The sequence below is a fragment of the Suricata suricatta genome, chromosome X (genome assembly GCF_006229205.1).
Source record: "Suricata suricatta isolate VVHF042 chromosome X, meerkat_22Aug2017_6uvM2_HiC, whole genome shotgun sequence".
NCBI classification, from domain to species: Eukaryota; Metazoa; Chordata; class Mammalia; order Carnivora; family Herpestidae; genus Suricata; species Suricata suricatta.
This window is the reverse complement of record NC_043717.1, coordinates 95,106,147-95,125,592: the sequence shown is the minus strand read 5'-3', so window position 1 is coordinate 95,125,592 and position 19,446 is coordinate 95,106,147. Positions and strand designations below refer to the sequence as shown.

The 19,446-nt window shown below is 43.3% G+C and overlaps 1 protein-coding gene and 1 non-coding gene across 2 annotated transcripts in view; both read left to right on the top strand.

The window, feature by feature from the left end:
* The window catches only part of GPC3 (glypican 3), a 394,908-nt gene that overhangs the window by 6,800 nt on the left and 368,662 nt on the right, over positions 1–19,446 (top strand). The gene's annotated exons all lie outside the window — the stretch shown is intronic.
* TRNAK-CUU lies at positions 12,584–12,656 on the top strand. The gene has a single exon. It is a non-coding gene; the product is annotated as a tRNA-Lys (tRNA).

The following is a 19,446-nucleotide window of genomic DNA, read 5'->3' as shown; positions in this document are numbered from 1 at the left end:
CCCCCCCCCCCCCCCCCCCCCCCCCCCCCCCCCCCCCCCCCCCCCCCCCCCCCCCCCCCCCCCCCCCCCCCCCCCCCCCCCCCCCCCCCCCCCCGCATCCTCTCTGGGCCTCAGGGGTCTCCGTGAGTGCGCACTGATGCCTGCTGGCCCTGTCTCTGATTTGATTTCCAGGCGCCATCAGCTCTCACCTAGACTACCAGCAAAGGCAGAACTGGGTTTCCTGCCTTTGGGCTCCTTTGCTTCCTGGTCCGGCTACCGATTAAGAGGGCGGGCCCTGGGGGCCTTTGGGCTGGGTTTGAATGAGTCTGGGTGGGGATAGATAGGACACGTGGGATGGGTGTGGAGAGAGGAAAGCTGAGGGCTTGGGCCAAGAATCAAACCTCCTCTCTGAACACGCACTGTCAGTGAGGGATGAGTGGAAAGTGTCCTGTTCCGAAGTGTTCTGTCTGGATCACCTCATTGAAACCTCACAGCAGCTTTCTGAGGTGAATACTATCATTAGCCTCTTTTGGCCTTGAGGCCCGGTTTAGAGAGAGATGAAGTAACTTGTCTAACGTCAGCCAAGAAATGGCAGAGACAGGAATCGAACCCTGGCCTTGGCCCTTAATTACCATATGTTATACATCACCTCCCTGTATTTTGTTTCATGGTTAATGGGCAACCTCCCCAGTTCTAGCTTTCTTGCAAAGGAATTCTGTTGCATTTAATTGAAAACCGTTTACTGAGCATGTACCTAGCATGGAGGTAGGCGTTGTGGGGGAGGGGGATTCAAAGACAAAAACTACTTCATGCTTACCTTCAAATTCTGGAAAACAAGAGTTTTATACATGAATAAGTCGGGTACAAAGCATCCTAAGAGCAGTGCTGTAGGAAGTGTTTCAGCAGTTTTCTAGGGGGAATAAGGGTAGATTCAGGTTTTGTAGGGTCCCAAGCTTATACGGTCTGGGGAGCGCTCTTTAAGGAAAAGAAGGCCTCATTGAAACTACAAAATGCCCATGGCCTTTGCCGGAGGTGGCTTGCACGCGTGGGTCCCCATAGCTTAGACTTCATTAGCTTCACAGGAGACCCGCCTCTGTAGGGGGAGTGTGAGGTTGGAGAAGATTAATTCCAACTAGAGGGTAGAGGTTCTTGGAGGATATTGCTTGTATGAATTCCCCGGACAGGCACAGCTCTTGATCAAAGAGAAGGGCAGGTAAGGGAGTCAGGTAAATCAGTGCACATCTTTTTCTAAATTAAATTAAAATTTAACCACTATTAATTGCCTCCTAGATGCCAGCCTTTCTGGCCTCCCCGGCTGGCACTACCACATCTCAGCCTTCCCTCTTGAAAGGGCAAGATGCCGACGAGACATGCAGAGTGGCATGGTGTGCGTGACATGTGCTCTGGCTTCCGGCAGACTGGAGTCTCAGTCCCAGCTCTGCCACGTCCTCTCTTTGTGACCAAGAGCAAGTCACTTGTCCCCGAGCCATTAACTTTAAACAGGGTTAAATCAGATGAGGGCCGTGAAGAGCTCAGCATGGCAGCCATTGTTTTCGTTAGTTCCTGTTGTGCAATTGTAAGTCTAATCATAGGTGACGTCTGTGATAGCTTTGCTTTGCAGTATTGACTGTCACATACGTGGCCCATATTCTTAGAACAAATGCTTTTCTATGCTTTAATATATATATAATTAATTAAAAATGTTCTAGTATACCCACTCCTAATCCTAGCCCTCAGAAAAAAGCCCGCTTATAACGTTTATGTGTTCTTCCTTTCTCTCTCTGTGTGTGTGTGTGTGTGTGTGTGTGTGTGTGTGTGTATTTAAGTCTAAATAGTGTGCAGTTTCTAAATGGTCCCCTAGTGGTCTGAATGAGTTAACGTAGCCTCGAGATCTAACTAGCAATGGCAGACTCTGATTTCCTTGGGTTGCGTTAGGAGAAGAAGGTGCACAAAAATGATGAAAGGAAACCATGATGTTTATGATGCTTCCCTCCTTCCGTTGAAGTTTTTTAGCATCCTTGGATTAGAGCACCTGCCACTGTATTTCCTCTCCTGGGATCCTGTGTTTTTCCTTTTGACACTTAGCAAATTTGTAGTAATACACGCGTGGATTTGGTTAACATGGCTTTTCTGGAGAATGATCTGAGAGGAGGGCTTATGTGTATTCTCTGTCACGGCTATATCCCTGGATGAGATATTAGATGGTGAATGTGTGAAAACACACACGTGCATGCACGCACGTGCACGCACATGCGCACCTACACCCACACACAATTAAAATTAGTGGACTTCACGGGGACAGATTTCCAGACTCTTCCACTTCCTCTGCAACAAGTACCACGATGACCAAATAGAAAGACCTATAACCTGTTGCCTGCAGCATTTACTTTTGGGTTTTAAAATCTACTCAGATATAAGATCTTAAAAGTGTAGCTCGTAGGTTGATGCTTGCCCGTTTTGACATGGAGTGTCTTACGTCTGTGTGAGCTCCTGTCTCGGCTTGTGGTCTCCACTCCCCGGCTCTTCACAGGGCTCTATGAACAAGGCTCAGTGCCGTGGATTTATACCTGGTGGCCAAGAGTCATGAGAATCGTGACACCTTGTCACCTTCTCCAAATACGCTCTTATGTGTCATTCCTGATTACTGTGAGCACTTAAAAGTAATAGAGCAAATTTTCTTTCCAGATATTCTTTTTTTTTTTAAATAAGTTTTGACTACAGAAATAAGTACTCTAGTAGTCCCCCCTCTCCACAATCTGCCGTTCTACTTTCCAGTTTCAATTGCCCGAGGGAAACGTGTAGTTTGGGATCAGATGATCCTCCTTCTGACACAGTATCAGAAGGTCAGTGGTAGCCTAACTCTACGTCCCCCCGCCTGCATCAGTCACCGCACTTCATCTTAACCCTGTAGGCATTTTATCATCTCCCGTCGTCCCAGGAAGAAAGGTGAGTACAGGACAATGAAATGTTTTGAGACAGAGACCACATTCACATAACTTTTTTTTTACAGTATATTGTTGTCATTCTATTTTATTATTAGTCGTTGTTCATCGCTTCCTGTGCCTCATTTATAAATGAAAATTTGTCAGAGGTATGTATGTGTAGGAAAATACATAAACTGTAGAGCTTTCAGTCCTGTCAACGTTTCAGGTATCCACATGGGGTCTTGAAATGTGTCCCCACGGATAAGAAGTGGGACGACTGTACATGTTCATCAGAGAAAAGGAAAAAACATAAAAAAGCCCAAGAAAGTGGAAAATAAAATGACCTAAACATTAGCTCCTGCGGGATAACTGCTATTAACATTTTGGTATATAATCTTGCATGTTTTGGTTCAGTATTATACATATATAGGTATAATTTAAAAAATGGATTCTGTTGCTTTTTCATGTGATACAGCTTTCTTTCCATGCCAATAATGTATTTCTATAATGCCATCGAAATATAGTATATAGAGGCTACATAGTACTTAAGTCTTGTGGCTACCCTATATGTTATTAATCCAGCCTCTGTTGATAGAAATTTAGGTTCCTTTCAGTAAACCCTACTGAGATATATAATGTTCATGTAACTGAATATTTATGCACATCCTTAATTATTTCCACAGGATAAATTCCTGGCACTGGAATTTCTGGGTCAGTTTTTAAGGTTTCTCACATTTATTGCCTATGTGATTTCCATAAAATTGTATCTGTTTTCACACTCACTAGCAATATATGACTCGGTTTTTCTGATTATTTGCCATTTTATGGTAACCCCATAGAAAGTAGTACTCTTTGGTTACTGGCGAGATTTGATGGTAATATGTACTTTTTATTTTGTGATCTTGTTATTAATATTCTTTTATCATCAAAAAATTTAGCCATTTATTGTTTCTTACTGAGATGCCCTTTTCTCATTGATTTGGAAGACCTCTTTGTATATTCAGGATGCTAATCCATTTTATATGTTAGAAATTCCATTTATTGTTTATTTGATTTTCCATTTTCCATTTTTTATGGAGGTTTAAAAACAATTTCAGTCAAATGTATCAATGTCTTCCTTTGGTCTTTAATATATTCTTTGATTCTCTACTGATTGGTAAGAACCTTGGCATGAATCAAAGATGTGTCCTGTTTCCAGTTCTGACGTTAGCTGGGTGAGAATTGGTAAGTAATTTAAAGCACCTGAGTTTGTTTTCGTATGTGCCAGATGCCACCTGCCCTGCCAACCCACCAGACCTTTTGAGGATCAGAAGAGGTAACGTATATGAAAATGTCTCGAACGTCTAAAGGATTATTGTTGTTGTTATGCAGCTATCCCCTGACACTGACCATTGATCTGAGTAAGTTCATGTTTACTGTACTGAAAATAGCACCGCCTTTTCTTTCTGGCCATGTAATAGAAAGTAGTCTTGATCTAAAGTACACTGGGGTCTATGTTCCAGTTGGAAAGGTGCTTGGAGGGTGGTGAAATGTTGCCTGCCACCAGTCTCTGCCTGGAGCATGGATTCTGGGCATCCATCCCACCTTCCCAGCTGGGCAAATGGGCTCGGGAACTAGTCTTTGATGTAGTCTGTATGTTTGCCCCCGCCCTTGAAGGGTAGCTAATGAAGCCCAATCAGTGAGGCCCAAGTGTCAGTTCCTCTCCAACAGAGTAGTAGGTGGGGGAAAACCCCAAAGCCTTCTGTCCACACTCCTATTCCCTGGGGACTGGAAAAGCAGTACTCTTTCTAGCAATTAATATTTGAAACAGATATACTGGCCTATCAGATAAACCAGTGGTTTAGCATAGTTTTGTGGTATATATTCTGGAAAGAGATGTTTATTGAGACAACCTTTTTTTTTAAACTATGAGATGACCATAATTCTCTCTCTCTAAATGCCAGATTAAAAATAAAATCAGAGAGGCAAGAAAAACAATTAAAGTATCTCATGCATCAAAGTAATCATTAGTAGAAAAACAGAGTATGTTCTTTCTGGCAGTCTCCGCCAGATGGTTGAGATGGCTTGTAGTAAGAGAAGATGCACGTGTTATTTCAAATGTAACCTGGAGGGGTTTTGCTTTTGTTTTGATGGGAGGGGAAGATAGTGTGCGCTCTCAAAATGTAAGCCCTCGTGAGGGTCAGGCGACTCTGGAAAGGCGGTGAGGTTAGGCATCTGAACTCATCTGGGTCACTTCCATGAAGGAGAAGCAAGGTTCGTTTACTGGAAGTCTACTATGTGCCAGGTTTGATTATTCTTGATAACAACAATGATTTCGCTGTATATGATTCTCTCTGTTTCACAAGATATGGAAACTGGAGTTGAGAGGCAGTAAGCAATTTGCCTTAGGCTGCACACCCAGGATGTGGCAGCATTAAGTTTCTAACTTCCAAGTCATTGCTCTTTTCAATGAACCACACTGTCTTCCTTGGAGTTTGAAGATAAAAATAAGCCTTAACAACCCATAAAAATGATCATGATCGTAGAGAGTTTGAAAAATAGAATGTGCTGTTGGAATCTGTACATTTGTTTTTTTTCTGGAGAATTTGTTATTTCTGGAGAAATAAACAAAATACCCCAAGAATGGCCACCCAATTTTATTTGGCAGAAGGCTTCAGATTCCTTTAATGTGAAAGAGTTCTCTGCCAGGACATACTAGGTGGGTTCACTGGACCTCGAGTATTCTGTGGCATTGTGACAACCTTTCCTGTTGCCTCATAAAGCATCACATACACACACCCTTCAGAGTTCATTTTAGTGCTTTTCAGCCTCACATCTAAAGGGGCTGCTGCTCTGACAAACACAATCTGGCCAGATGTTATTATTTTGCACTACATTTAATTTCTTCCTGCCAAAGATTTAGACTTCTTTTCCCTGATAAAGATCAGGGGAAATTGTCTGGTATTTACAAAATCCCATCCAGGCGTATCTGTTACAATGTTCACTTAGCAAAGTTTATTAGATTATTAGGGCTTTAAACCCTTGGGCTCTTTCGTTATTGAAATTAAAAAAAGAAAAACCCAAACATCTTCAACAAATTTAAGTGGCATAATTAGACCCTGGACTTGTGTTACAGGCATTTTGGAATTATGAAAATGATTTAAATAGTATTTGCTTCCTGAGAAACTTGCTGCGTTTGACAGGGATGAAAGGAAAGCGGTTATGCTCCTTTGGTCTCCCGAGTTAATGGGGAAAGTGATATCTGGAACCAAAATAAATTTGCTATACTTGTATGGTGAAATTATTCCCATAAGTAGTTAGCCACACCACACAGGGCCTCTCTTTCTTGGCCTAGTTAACATGTGGGCACTCCAGTATTAGGGGGACATGTGGGCTTGTCACTTCCTTGCTCATGAAGTCCATGTAGGGTAAACACTGAATCGGGCCCCTTAAACTCGATTTCCTGGTGTATACCCATATTCTCCTATACAGAGGTAGATACTGGTAGTAATACTCAATATTTTAAAAATATAATAAGTTATGGTTTGTATACACTGCCATTTTCCTCAATTTCAGTGTACATTGCATACAATGATTGTATTTCCACTCATTTTCCAAGTTGAAATTGTTATTTTCTTCGTTGTGGGAATGGAGGCATGAGAGCATTGGGACCGTGACGTGAATGAATCAAAATAAGGAGCCAACAACTGCTCAGAAACTTTAGCTTTGCAAAGTGCATGGGACATTGAGGCTGGATAGGCCAAAGCAGCCTAATGGGGATTATTTGTTTTGGGGAGTGGGGTGGAGCAGCACTAATTCAAGCACCAAATTTTGGAACATCAAACTTAAGAAAGAGGGAGGACTGGGGCGCCTGACTGGCTTAGTTGGTAGAGAGTGTGACTCTTAATCTCAGGGACATGAGTTCAAGCCCCATGTTGGGTGTAGTAGAGCTTACTTTATGTAAACATTTTTAAAAATATTTTTTTTTAGTTTTTATAATTTATTTTAGAGAGCTCACACAAGCAGGGGTGGGGGTGGCGGGGAGAGACGGGGAAACAGAATCCCAAGCAAGCTCCACGCCATCAGCACAGAGCCCTCTATGGGGTTTCAAACTCACAAACTGTGAGATCATGACCTGAGTGGAAACCAAGAGTCAGATGCTCAACCAATTGGGCCGCCCAGGCACCCTTTTAAAATACTTTTTCAATGTTTTTATTTATTTTTGAGAGAGACCGAGAGAGCTGTAGTAAGAGTGGGGGAGGGGCAGAGAGAGCGAGGGAGATACAGAATCCGAAGCAGGATCCAGGCTATGAGCTGTCAGCACAGACCCTAAGGCGGAACTTGAACTCACGAACTATGAGATCATTACCTGAGCCGAAGTCGGACACTTATCCGATTGAGCCACCCAGGTGCCCCTAGTAGAGCTTACTTTAAGAAAAAAACAAGAGAGAGGACTGTTTAAGGACATTCGATGGAAGTGTTCATTACCTATGCCAACTTGAGCATTTTCTTCTATTTATTTGCTTGGCATCAGACTAGGCTTTTAACAAATAATTAAAGCCCAGTTCCTCAGAGACTATGTCAGAAATGTCTCACAATTAAGCAAGACCGTAGTTGGCCTTTTTCTTCTTATTTTGAAGCTCTTTATGTGAAAACTGTAATAGTGCAAACATATGTTTGTACATTAGATATATAGGTAATAAATGCTGAAATGGCAGAAGTGAACTCAAGGCAGGAGGTAAATATTTTGTAAAAATTAATGATCTAGAGTGAACTCTCATTAACGCTGGCTGTGTTAATTTGAATATTGTGATAATCTGACTTGGACTGAAGTTTGCTTTCATCCCGTTTATGAAGAAAGATTCTGATAAACAAATTAATAGTGTATATAAGATTTGCAGGAAGCCATGTTTAACGTGCTTGAAGGACTTGAGCAAGTCCATTAATTACCTAATTACAACAAGCTTTGCTTATTAAAGCAAGCCTGATAGAACCTCTACTTGGAAACGCTTTATTAGCAGCAAGTTTGAATTGCTTTAGTTATGGAAAAATAATAAAAGGTAGTGTTGTGTTTAAGAGAAGAGATTCCAGGGGCGCCTGGGTGACTAGTCAGTTGAGTGTCCAATTCTTGGTTTTGGCTTAGGTCATGATCCCGTGGATGTGGGAATGAGCCCTGGATTGGGCTCAGCGCTGAGTGTGGAGACTGCTTAAGATTCTCTCTCTCTCGGGGTGCCTGGGTGGCTCAGTCGGTTAAGTGTACGGCTTTGGCTCATGTCATGATCCCATGGTTTGTGGGTTTGAGCCCTGCATTGGGCTCTGTGCTGACCACTTAGAGCCTGGAGCCTGCTTCAGATTCTGTGTCTCCCTCTCTCTCTGACCGTCCCCTGCTCACACTCTCTGTCTCTCAAAAATAAAAATTAAAAAAAAAAAAGATTCTCTCTCTTGCCCCTTCCCCTGCTCACGCATGTGTGTGCCTTTTTCTCTCTCTCTCTCTTTCTCAAAAAAATAGATTCTGCAATCAATTGATTTGAGCGTGAATCTTATAGTGTAGAGGAGTCCACTTAACCTCTCCATGTCTCAATTTCCTCATCTCTAAAACAGAGATAATAAATGATAGGATGTACCTAGCGATACACAGTTGTGAGAACAAAATGACATAACCCGTGCAAATGCAAGGCACCTGGTACGTAGCAAGTGCTCAGTAAATGTTAGCTGCTGTTTGTTGTTCTTGGAAAGTAGTTGTGAATCCCACTCCACTAACTTACATTATCCTTTCCTTCATCACTTCAGATTAGTGAACATCTTCCAGGAAAACATCCTATTTGTTGAGCTACCTTTTCCAGAGTTTGAGTGAGACTTCTTCTGGGCACAGTAACTTAATAAATTGGCCTCCCTATTTTACAGACCAAATATATACATGGAAAGGGATGATTATCAGGTTCAAAGTGTTTTCAGTCTCCCAGGAGGGAAATTCTAATTGAACAGGTTTTATGTTATAAGCTTAGTTGACCATCAGTTCATGTTGTGAAGTTATTTTGGAGCCTGAAAAAATACCGAGTTTGATATGTCTATTTTGTTATAACATTTCTTTTTTTAAGAAGTTTTTATTTTTGAGAGAGAGAGAGAGAGAGAGAGAGAGAGAGAGGAGAATCCGAAGCGAGCTCCAGGCTCTGAGCTGTCAGCACAGAGCCCTATGCGTGGCTCAAACCCATGAACCATGAGATCATGACCTGAGCTGAAGCTGGATGCTTAGCAGAGCCTCCCAGATGCCCCTATAACGTTTCTAATGCTATTCCTTATCTGTTATCCTGCTGACACTTTACTGCACAAATAATGGGTGTTAATTTCAGAAGTGAAATTAGTAAATAGTGGGAAATATAAAAGAGACTGTAAGCATCACCCCAAGATTTAACACTCAGATGTTTACATAGGCCTTCTACTTGTTCTCTGAATGTATCCAAACACACACATGTAGATTTTACAACAAAAATGGAATGACACTGCATACTACTTTATCACTAGAACAGTGCTAGTGATAAACCAGTGTGCATGCTGCCTTTATTTTTATGTGTGCCTTCAAATAGGACGTTAGTTTGTGATCACAAGATGGACTTGAACTTGAAAAATTGCACATAATTTTACAACTGAGTGTCCTCCTCAGATCTGTTTCTGTGGAGACCAGTAGTAATTCAGCACAGAGACTATGGCTTCACTTAACACTGTAGGTCCATTATAATTCAGAATTGATGTGTGTGTGCACATGAGAGAGAGATGGGGGAAGAGAAAGAGAGAGAGAAAGAGACAGAGGTACAGAGAAGAGAGAGGGGATGCCTGTGCACTCTGGGTGGAGGTTTTCCCTGTTGTGTGGTCTAGTGACCAGAGCATTGGAATGTGAGTGAGAAGATATGGCCCGTAGCTCTGACTACATCATGGCTCACTGACTGACCTTACGCAATTAATTTTATTTTTCTGGGCATTAGTTTTCTCCTATATAAAATGTGAGGTTAGGCCAGATAATTTCTACAGCTGCTTGCAGTCCAAAGCATCTGAGGTTTTTTTTAAATCAAACTCGCCTGTCTGCCTGGAAGGACCCAAGGCTCCGGGGATGTCTTCCTAAAGAGAGGAGAAGTGATGAATCTCAGCAGTTTCTTTGGCGCCAGATAGACCAAAGGCTGTAATTTTCAGCCTATCAGGAGTTTGACTTTTGGAAGTACTAAATCCTCCATTAGGAGTAAATGTGGAAGCTCCAGGTTATTTATCGTTATTTACACTTTCCATTCATAACTGTCAGTGTCAAAGTCTCTGTCGACATAGCTGCGTCAATGCGGTTAGCTTTAATCAGTTTAGTGGCGGCTAAGTCATACATATATCAAATAGCCAATCATAATGCAGGACCCCTCTAAAACCTGACTGAATTATTTATTTTGTTATGATGAAAATGTCTGGGCTTTATTGGGTTTTCTTTGAAGAACTTGATTTGGCTTGAAGTCTAGAAGATAAAAGATCAGTGACTGTCTCTCAGATTTTTATTCTGCCTTCCTTCAAGGCTTTTCATTTTTCACAAGCCGTTGTTAGCACTTTTAAGTCAAGGTGAGAGAGCTATGATATTTTTTATCCTAGGGGTTTAAGCATGTGTGAAAAACTTTTACCTTTGTTTTCTTGTCCCGTTTCTGTCATATGGGAGGTACGGGACCTTGAACTAACCATTTAACCTCTCCAAGCCTCGTTTTCTTTATCTGTAAAATGGGGATAATCTTAGTTTTGCCTAAATGTCAAATTGTTATGAAACCCAAATAAGATAATGCTTAAGTTGTCATACAAATACAAGGTTTTTAGAAAATAATTATCATTAACTGTAGTACTATTATTTAGGCTCTCAGAAGGTAAGTCCGACTTGATGCAACAGATATGATTCTGAAAAATTATGTGGAAGTCAGTTTTACAAATCACAACTCTTCTTTGCTTACATTATACCCTAATATATTACCTAGAAAATTTTGCCCTCCAGAGGTCATTAAAAAATTACAGGATCCTGGCCAGCTCAGTCAGTAGAGCACGTAACTTTTGATCTTAGGGTCATAGGCTTGAGCCCATGTTGGGTGGAAAGTAATTTAAAAATAAAATCTTAAAAAAGTTTTTTTATGTTTATTTATTTTGAAAGAGAGAGCGAGAGCGAGAGCGAGAGCGAGAGAGAGAGAGTGTGTGTGCGCACTAGCAGGGGAGGGGCAGAGAGAGAGAGGGAGACAGAATCTGAAGCAGACTCCCCGCTCTCAGTGTAAAGCCCTGGATGGAGCTCGAACTCACAAACCGTGAGCCAAATGACCTGAGCCAAAGTTGGATGCTCAACTGACTGAGCTACCCAGGTTTCCCCGAAATAAATTATTTAAAAAAATTAAAGGACTCAACAACCTTAAAATCACATTCAACTGAAAAATGAACAATATTCAAATAAAACATGAGCACTGCAAATCTTATTACAGACAAGGCTAAAAATATAGCTCCAGAGACTCCGAAAAGGGAAATTGTGCTTTTTGCTTTCTAGATGCTCAGGACCTATTTGAGAATGGGATGGCATGGTGGAGTGGGCTGCTGGCATTGGGGAGGTCACTGAGAGGGGAAGACAAACAGAAAAACATTTAAAATATAGCTTCTCTGAACAGTCTTCCCCGTGTCAGTCCACATGGCCATTAGCAACGCCCACCATGCCCGTATTTTTGTTTCCACACATCTTTAATACAGTCGGTGAAACTAGTGGAAGCGTGCCTTTGTGCTTACAATAAGTTGTGTGGTGTCTCTGAGAATCACTTTTGTTTCTTTTTTTTTTCTACCAAGCCATTCAGGGGCCCTGCTTACCAGCATAGCAAGAAAGAAAAGAGAGAAATACCTGGGGCCAAAGCAAAACACAAAGGAAGCAAGATTAGAAAATTGAGAAGCGTGGAGAGAGGACATTTGAGTAGGGTAACATGGTCACTAGTAGGAAGGAAGTGTTTCAGGTTTGCATACTGAATTATCTCATGTTTAAGTTGAGTCACGGCTAATTAATTTTCATGAGCTAAAGCAAATTTGCATGTATTGAGCATGTACTAACTGAGAATGACATTTATGGAAAATTGAAGAGCTAGGTGGTTTTATTCCTCACGTGACTGAAGCTGGGCTCCCAGGAGTGATTTTCCAGCCTCTTCTAACAGCAAGGCCCTTGGGAAGCTCAGCCCACGGAGAAGCACTAGCCTTGGAATCAGAACATGTAGATTCTAGCTCCCGCCTTAAGTTCTAGCCCTGGGACCTACAGTGAGCCTTCTGAACCCCTCAGGATCCTTTCCCGATCCTGCAGGTTAGGCTAGGTTTCCCTGCCATACCGCTCTGTCCCACCAACCCCCAAGTCCTTTCTCTGCCCCAGGACTGACCGAGCTCAAAATAATGTGCTTCGGGTGGGGGTGGAGGGGCAAGGGGGATGTCTGTCCTCTCCAGTGGACTGAAAGGTCCTCCAGGGTCTGGTTTGAGTTCCTCTCTTCATCTCTACCTCCTAGTTCAGTGTTGGTAGGTGGAGACGCACAGTAAGCAGACTTTCAGTGGATGTTTGTGGAACTTCATGCAATTTCTCTAAACCGAAAGTTTCTCATCTATACAATGGAGGTACTATGTCTAATCTATGTTAGTTGTGAGAATATGAAGATGTGCATATTGAACTGCACATTAGGGATACCTGGCCGGCTCAGTTGGTAGAGCGTGTGACTCTTGATCTCAGGGTTGTGAGTTCGAGCCCCACGTTAGGTATACTGATTGCTTAAATATAAAATCTTAAAAAAAATGAAAGTAAAATTATGTATTATACCAAACAGGACTATACACACAGTTATGTAAGGGACTATTTGCAATTAAGGTTGTTTTGTGTAATTCACATCTTAAAATACAGGGCTAATTTCTTAATGGAGTTTGGGGCAATTAGCCATGCTGAAGCACAATTTCTTTGTCTAAAGAAGTGAGTAGACCAGCACATCCGCTTTAACTGAGGTCCATGAATGCGTTGCAGTGGGTCCTTGAAGCCGCTGTCATTGTATGTAAAACTTAAGGTATTTGTGGCTTCTTTCCTGGAGAGAGAGCACATAGCTTAACTCATATTTGTAAAAGATTCCCTGTCCCCCAAAACACTTAAGAACCAGAAAGCTAGCTCATCTCTAAAACTCCATTCAGCTTTAACCCTATTCTACGAAGAATCCTAGTCGGAATAAATAGATTTAAATTTATGATTATTTAAGGTGCTCAAATGAGTAGTGTCAGCTATTTGAACTTCACTAAAGTCAGGATTCCCAGATGTAATAATATCCCATTGGTCCTGACCGTTGGCATACTCCACTGCCACCCAGACGCCTACTCGGCTCGAGGAAGAACTGTTGTGTCAGATGTTGCCTCTCATCTCCTTTCTCAAATGTGGTTATTCCGTCCTCACCTATATTGCTTTTAAGAGCGGCTGGGATTTGGTCCACGGAATTAGAAGCTTCACTCATATGTTTGTCAACAGAGTGCAGTAAATAGCCTTTAAAGAAATGGAACGGCAGTAGCGGAGCTAAGCCCAGCAGAGCGTCAGTGGAGTTCACCATGCAAGAGCCCAGCTGGGTTTGTTCTGATCGTAATGAAGCTACTGTATGCCATTTCATTCTCTTGGGAAGTGATACCGTTAAAATCCCAAGATCTGCAGAAATAGCAAGGTTGCTTCATTTGGTTATGTACACTGAGCTTTCCATTTTAATAAAGAGATAAAGAAGTATGGACAGTTCTCACAGGGAGTAGAAGGAAGTGATCCATCGGGTGTTTCAGAATCCATTGCTGACCCTGGGCTAGATGGGCATCGCACCTTCATCTCTGGGGTGGGGAAGCACCTTCCAACCAATCACTTAGAAGAGGACAGTGGGAAAAAAAACCCAGGAGGCAGAAGATATTTGATTCATGGCTCCCATGATAAGCAGATAGTGTCATGTTGGTAAGTCTCTTCCTGATGATGAGCCTCTTGGGCTGGCTGTTATCTAGGGGCCCCTTCCAGAGCTGTTATAATTATTGTTAATAAGAATTGTAATAATAATAGTGAGAGGTTCCATTTATTGTCTACTGTGTGCCACTATGCTGGGGTTTTAGAATAAAATTGATTTAATTCTTGCAGTAATCCTGTTAAGTAGGTGGTACTTACCCCACTTTATGGGTAGGGAAAACTGAAACATGGAGAGGGAAAGCAATCTGTTCAAGTACTACCGTCTGCCCACCCCTTCCTGATTTCCCTTCTCCCGTGTCCAGTCACGGCCAAGTCCTGCTGGTTCCGCCTCTTCCCCACCCTTAAAACCACTGCTCTGGTTTCAACCCTCAGCTGCAGCCTGCCCTCCCTTTTTAAGTTTATTTATTTCTTTTTGAGAGAGAGAAAGTGTGCAAGCAAGGGAGGGGCAGAGAGAAGGAGAAAGTGAGAGAGAGAGAGAGAGAGAGAGAGAGGAGAGAGAGAGAGAATCCCAAGCAGGCTCTGCACTCACAGCGAGGAGACCAGTTCGGGGGCTGGAACTCATGAACCTCAAGTAGGACCTGAGCTGAAATCAAGAGTCAGACGCTTAAACCGACTGAGCCACCAAGACGCCCCTAGCCTGGCCTTTTTAACTGCCTCCTGACTGTCTCCCTAGCTCCAATTTTATGCCCTTCCTCTGGGGCCCATCTGTTTTTACGAGGTAACTCAGGTGCACCTTCTTCAGGAATCCTTCCCTAATGACCCTCTCCAGTGGATTGGGTTCCCCCTCTTCCTTGCACCTCTGGTGTGCTTCATTAAAATATAATGCTGGCCAATATTTCATAAGCACTTACCATCCACCACACACTGTTCTCAGTTCATTATATGCATTGACTCAGTGAATCCTCACAGCATCCATATGAAGTAGGTTTCCTGTTTTACAGATTTTTGGTTCAGTTTGTGTTTACAGATACCATGTTTGTCCTTGATCACAAACCTGTGACACGCCTGAGCTGGAATTCAAAGCCCAGAAGCACTTGCTTGAGAGTCTGGTCTCAGCCTCTTTTTTTTTTTTTTTTTTTTTGGTTTTGTTTTTTGTTTTTTTGTTTTTTTCAGCCTCTTATTCCACAGTGTCTTCTGTCTCAAGTACCTCCTTCACTGGCAAGCCTCTTTCTGTGGCTCTTTCGTAAATTACTTTAAAAAATAATTTGTAAGGAGGGGCGCCTGGGTGGCTTAGTCAGTTAAGCATCTGACTCTAGATTTTGGCTCGGGCCGTGATCTTACAGTTCATGAGTTTGAGCCCTGACTTGGGCTCTGCAGCTGACAGTGCAGAGCCTTCTTGGAATGCTCTCTCCCCTCCCCTCTCTCTGCCCTTCTCCTGCTCATGCTCTTTCTGTCTTTCAAAATTAATAAGAACTTGAGAAAAGAATTTGAGGGCCACTCTTTATTTTAGCTCAGGTCACGATCTCAGGGTTTGTGAGGTCGAGCACCCCACTGGGCTCTCTGCTGACAGTGGGGAGCCTGCTTGGGATTCTCTTTCTCCTCTCTCTGCCCCTCCTCTGTGCCCGTATGCATGCTCTCTCTCTCTGAAAAGAAATAAATTAAAAAAAAATACTTTGGATTTATATAAATGAATTTAAATTTAATATAAATATGTTTTAAGCTGAAAATGAGCGGTTCTCAGGCATGTTTGATAGACTTGAGGTCTGAGAATGACCCCAGAATCAGATAATCCTACATTTACCTAAAGCTTAACACTTTAAAACATTTTTACTTCCATGAGCCACATGGTTCCTATTTTCCAGGCAAGAAAACTGAGGATCCGGTGGTGGGAAGCGACTTGCCTAAAGCAGAATTTCTCCACCTTGGTGTTGACGTTTGAGGCCAGAGAATTCTTCATTGTGGGGGCAGGGCTGGCCTCGGTATTGCAGAGTGATTAAGCGGCAGCTCTGGCTTCTACCTCGTTGCAAAAACTAAAAATGTCCTCAGATGCTGTTACATGTTCCCTGGAGGGCACATCCACCTCCGGCTGAAACCACTCACCAGGAGTCTCATGCTGGCAAGCGGCAGTCGGAAAACTGGCCCTTGAACTTGGTAATCCAGTTCTCTTAGTTCTATGAGTGAGCTCCCACCTTCTTCCTGATGAGGAAGATGGCCGTCCAGGAGGTGCCTCTGTACATTAACCTTTCTTTCATTAAGTCTTCTTTTTATACATAGACATTGGTGACTAACCAAAGAGGAACTCCCAGTGATTGATTTGCTTTGGTGCTTGAGTCCTGTTATTTGATGCTGCCTGATTTTCTTTCCCTAACTAGTGCGGGTGTGCAAGGGTGCGCGTGTATGTGCGCGTGCATACATGTGCGCATGTTATCTGCGAGGATTTGATAGAAAAGGACGTGGGTATCAAGGTTTTATTGCCTGGAGGCTTATGTGAATCAGCACCTTCATTTTACTGGGTTCCTGTTCGCCTCAAGTGCCAGGTTTTCTCCATCAGAAGTATTTCCCGGACGATGTCAAGCATTTTGGTAGGTGCGTTATATAAAGTCCTGGGCGAGCCCTGTGCTGTTTCTCACGAGAAGGCTTTACAAGGGTTGCTGCTTCTCCCAGGGTTTTGACCTTCTGAGAAAATTGCTTATTTATAAACTATCCCTCCATGTAGGGCTCTGCACTGCCCCAAGGACCAGTCCCCTCTGTAATCCCTTCACCCCAAGAGAGAGAATGGGGACGCCCTGGGCAGAGCAGGGAATCCACACGGGCCTGGCTGGACTCCTTCACCAAGGCCCTCTCGGCAAACCTGGGGGAGAGAGTGAGGATTTCTTCCTTTTACATATTTGATATTCTTTTCAAAGTGCAAAGGTAATTTTTCTGATTGGGGAAAAGGCATACACTATTTAGACATACGGAAGAAATCATATATATATAAAGGGTGGGGAAGAGGGAGAGAAAATCCCCGATTTCCACTCCCCCTCTGTCTTCCTGACTTTGCCAACTGCAAACACTGCAGTTTGCTGTGTGTATCCTTCCAGACTTTCCCCACGCCTCTGTGTACACGTGCCCACGCTCGCTGCTCACTCACACACGATTTTTTCCCCTCCCTAAATGGGCCCACACTGTTTTGCCAACATACGTTTTCACTTCGTATATCTTTGGGTCTTTCAAAACATGTACTTAAAGACTTGGTCTTTTTTTAAAAACAGCCACATACTATTCCCACCCATCCATTCTCCTATCAGCACACCATTTAGTGGGTGTTCTGTACTTTTTCTTCTTTTGTCTTACACATTGCCCAAGGGAATATCTTTGTTCCCACCTTTTCATGTACCTGAAAGGCTATGCCTGAAGCAGAACCCCCTAGAAGTTGGAACACGGAGTCCAGGTTTCCAGGAGTGGTGGGCCAGTATTGCATGCTCTGCCGCCTCCCAACGTGCAGAGAGATCTAGGCGTTTTTCCGTAGCTTACTGGGGAAGCACACACTTGATCGTACCAGGGGACTGACCCTGAGCAGTCTGCTTCACAAATGGTGTTCTCTTCAGTGAGTCCCCAGCCAGGGAACACCAAGCCCTTGGCACTGCCCTGTTCCACTGCCTGGAGCAGAAGACCTAAATCCTGCTGTCCCAGTGCAGGCCGGAATCTGGAGGGCATTTGTGGTCAGATGCCTCAAACACTTCATCTGGTCTGTTTCTGACTGCTATTTAGTGAGCAAGTACTGTATGCCAGGCTCTGCTGGGCCCTTCTTCCTCAGAAATGTAGGCCAGTCTGCCTATGGGCATGCTCTGTGTTATTTTTATGTCTTAATGAAGGGCTCATAGAAGATCTGCTTTGGTTTAGATTGAGTTTCAATGATTATTTCACAAATAATCCTTTTCAAGTGGGTTAGGTTGTTGTTTGTTTTTTCGGTCCTGTCCAGATAAATCACTCTCTCTATAGAAAAACATCAAATTCTGTTTTCACAGAAGGCAGGGAAATAAGTTGTTTACACATCACCATTTGACTCCCTTCACCCCTGTCCTCATTACAAACATCTCAGCCACCCAAGTGAAGTTTATTTAAACTCCCAAGCTATTCATGCAAACAAGATCCGTACAGCTGAGGAGTTTGGAGAAAGAATGGAGTGCGATTGTCTCCCACTTCCCTCGTCACTCTGCCCGGTTCTGAATCTTTCTTTTCATGTGTTAATTCACTACCCAGAGGTTTGGCTTTAGTTCTGTGTCCCTTTTTATTTCTGTAAATTACGAAGGTGGTTCCATAATGTCACAGTATGTCCGAGTTGACGGGGAGCTTTACAGGTCATCGAATGCAACCCTCCTACCTCTGTGTGACTCCTCTGTAGAGCGTGTTTGGAGAGAATCATTTGCTCTTGGAGTGGAAACAACTTCTGATAGAAAATCCACCCCCTTCTGAGGCAGCTCATTGAATTTTTGGTCAGCTTTAATTGCTAGTTCTTCTGTTTGTTGGACTCACATCAATCTCCTTGTAACTCTTTCACCGTACCAGTTGCTCTCATGTGAATAAGCTTCAACTTGGTGCTTATTCCCCTAGACTTGGTGCCAAGAATTGCCCAGTGCAGAGCCGTAGTCTACATGTTATACTTTTGGTGAGGCAGCCGACCCCAGAGTCGGTGCATGTTCAACTTCCAAGTCAGGCACAATTCTCCACAAACTGTTGTCACCAGCCTTCGTCTCGTGCTTGGGGTCTTGGTCTTCTGTGAGTATGACATCTTACCAAGTTGGAACCAAGATGCTCGCCTGTTGAGATCACTAGGGTTTCAAGATGGCTAAACGGTTCTTCCGGCTTCACCTCCTCTGTAAACTCGATCCGCATACCGCGTGTGCCGTCAGTGCAATCATTGATAGTAGTGCTGAGCAGAGCACATCACGTAGGTTCCCCATCAGACACTTTCTCTCAGCTTGGCATTAATTGGTTTACTGGCACCTGTGGGGACAGCCATTCCAGCAGCGAAGGGACCAGCCAGTGGAATTCCTTACCATTCCTAGCAGCCTGGCTGGGACACGACTGCTCTCTGTCCCAGGCCTGCTCAGAACCCAGAGGCAGCCTGTCCACTGCCTTCTTTTGGTTTTCAGCCCAACACTCCCATCATAAAAAGAAAGGAGGTTAGTCTGGCGTGACTTGTTCTTATAAAACTATGCCAGCTTCTTGTGATTGCTTCTTTTTTTTGCAATGCTCACAAATCTTCTGCTTGATGATGTGTTCTGAACTCGTGCTTGGTATTGATGTTAGAGCGGTGACATTATTATCTGTGACGGCCACCCTTCTCTTCCCCTTTAAGATACGTGGGAACCAGAAGGGCTGTGGTTTTTGCTCGCCCCGCCCACTTCCCCCTTGCCTCTGTTTCCACAAATACCCTTCTTTTTGTCCCCTTTCCCCTGCCGCCTGACTTTCTCTTCCTTTCCATTCCCTCGGAACCCTGCCCTCAGTTTTCCTAGGTGAGAGCTCTTAGTGTGGTAATGGGCCCTAATGGGCTAATGTGTTTTTGACAATGAGTAATCTATTTGCTTTTTGAGCAGGGCCTAAATCCCAACCTATGATTAGAACGGTGGTAATTTTGGGCACCATGGCAGGTTA